Source organism: Ursus maritimus, unplaced genomic scaffold (assembly GCF_017311325.1).
Source record: "Ursus maritimus isolate PB19 unplaced genomic scaffold, ASM1731132v1 scaffold_27, whole genome shotgun sequence".
Lineage (NCBI taxonomy): Eukaryota > Metazoa > Chordata > Mammalia > Carnivora > Ursidae > Ursus > Ursus maritimus.
In genome coordinates this window covers 10632976-10635446 of record NW_024425230.1, presented here as the reverse complement: position 1 = coordinate 10635446, position 2471 = coordinate 10632976, and the positions used below count along the sequence as shown (strand labels likewise).

Below are 2471 nucleotides of genomic sequence, written 5' to 3'. Positions count from 1 at the left end.
AGAATCCTCAAGCAGACTCCCTGCTGAGTGGGGAGCCCAACACGGGGCTCGACCTCAGGACCTGAGATCAGGACCTGAGATCATGACCTGAGCTGAAATCCAGAGTTAGACATTCAACTGAACCACCCAGATGCCCCAAAACTAAATTACTTTGAACCTTAACTTCAACATCCATCCAAACTGTCAGGAATGGGTGAAATGGAGGCTTTTTTAGACATTAAAAAAAAAAAAGCTTTAAAAATTACTGAAAATATATTCCAGGAAAATGGGGGGGGGGGGGTAAAAGAAACAGAATGAAAGAAAAAATAAAATCTCATAAATAGAGGAACTAACTTAGGATAAAATAAAATGAACCCCTGGCACCCATGCTGTGTAAGAAGCTGGAAACTGATCCACAGAGAAAGGAAGTCATACCGTGCTTGGAAAAACGTAAGAAAATCAAAGTGATTCCCTTTCAACAATACGATGCAACAGCTGAAATTTAATAGAAATGTGACAGAAGGGAAATGTGTTTATTTTATCAGTAAGAAAAAAGAAAAGGAATTAGAGACTCCAGTAAACTAAAAACAATGCATGAAAAGAAGTACTCAAATACAGTATATTCTGAGAGAGCACACACTGCAGATGAGCAAGAGTCACGTCCAATGATTAATACATAAAATCACTTTATTTCACTTGTATGTGGAATCGAAAAATAAAACAACTGAATAAAGAAACAAAACAATAGAAACAGACCATAATACAGAGAACAAACTGATGATTGCCAGAGGAGAGGAGGGTGGGAGGATGGGCAAAATGGATGGAGGGGAGTGGGTGATATAGACCTCCGGTTATAGAATAAGTCATAGGAATAAAAGGCACACCATAGGGAATACACTGAATCATATAATTGTGTTGTATGGTGTGCAAAATATCCGGAGATGTTGAATCACTATGTTGTACACCTGAAACTAATGTAACATGTGTGTCAACTCCACTCAAATTAAACCTAAACCCATTTAGGTAAAATATGATAGATAGATAGATAGATAGATAGATAGATAGATAGATAGATAGACAGACTGATAGATGATAGATGATTGATAGATGATAGATAGATAGATAGATAGATAGATAGATAGATGATTGATAGATGATAGATGATAGATAGATAGATGATAGAGATAGATAGATAGATAGATAGATAGATAGATAGATAGATAGATGATTGACTGATAGATGACAGGTAGACAGATGATTGATAGAAAGATAGATGATAGATGATTGATAGATAGAGAAAACCACTGCCTAGAAATACAAATTCAAATGCAACTCTGTTGGCATTTTTGGCTGTTTGCTAGCTCTCTGCAGTCATGCTGAGGCCCTGGCAGACAATGAACAGTACGGTATTTTGTTCCCAAATGAAAGGTGAGTGGAGCTCAGAGGCACCGCAAAACTCAGGCACATGGCTTTCAAGTTTAGCATATGTTCCTGACACCATCAAGACTCAGCTCAATATTATAGTTAAGGTCCTTCCAACTTTAAAATGCTAAGTGCATATGCTTAGATTTTAAGCAGGCTATTTTTAGAGCACTAGAATGCTCCTGTCCAATTTTCCATAAATGTGGTTAGGTAGCAGCCGAGGTTCCAGTGTAGTGTTCTTTTCGTTATAAAGTTGCAGCAAGTCCTGTGTATCCAAATTCATTTTGTAATTACTATATTGATAAAGTATTGTTTTGAAAGGGCTTATGGGATGCAGAAAGAGGGAACTTCTGACTCCTGGGACCAACAACCCTCAGCCTCACCGCCAAGAAGGCTTTCTGCTATCGTGATAAAAAGGCAAGGGGTGTGCCTGCGCTTGACCAGCAAGCCCAGAGCAGGCACAAGATGGAAACATTGTCTCCAAGTCTCAACCACAGCTTTGTAGGTTTCTCTTGTTTGCCCTGGGATGGGATTTGGTATCTGAGCTTCTGTTCTGCGCCTGGAGGGATTCTCAGTCTATGACCAGGTCATTTTCTCTGCCCCGCTCCTCTGTGCCCTTGATTTGGTCTCCATCTCTCTCGGTATCTTTTCTTTTTCCTGCCTCCTCCACACCCCCATCTCTTCCCCTGAATTGTCAATAGTATGTAAGCAAGAGTTATATTGATACGCCTCATTCTTTGAAGAGTTTTATATTCATAATTATAACTTTTCATTTTATTCTCAAAAATAAATGAATAAACAAGTAAAGCAATCCTCGAGGCTGAGTTGCCTAACTTTTGTGATTTTTTTAAATTTAGAAGAACTCCAGATTTGTAGAAAATTGCCAAGTGTACAAAGAGTCCCAAACACCCACACCCAGTTTCTCGTACTGTTAATATCCTCCATTAATGTGCCACATTTGTCACAATTAATGAACTAATACTGATACATTATTAACTAAAGTCCATACTTTATTCCAATTTCCTTAGTTTTTACTGTTCATTTTCTGTTCCAGGATCACACTGAGGATG

The 2471-nt window shown here is 38.3% G+C and overlaps 1 long non-coding RNA gene across 5 annotated transcripts in view; it reads left to right on the top strand.

Moving 5' to 3' along the window:
* The window catches only part of LOC103659997, a 17294-nt gene extending 15082 nt beyond the window's left edge, over positions 1 to 2212 (top strand). For all 5 annotated transcript variants that reach the window (XR_005838039.1, XR_005838038.1, XR_005838036.1 and 2 more), the window contains one exon: positions 1723 to 2212. This is a non-coding gene — a long non-coding RNA (uncharacterized LOC103659997). The remainder of the gene's footprint in view (positions 1 to 1722) is intronic.
* The last annotated feature ends 259 nt before the right edge of the window (positions 2213 to 2471 follow it).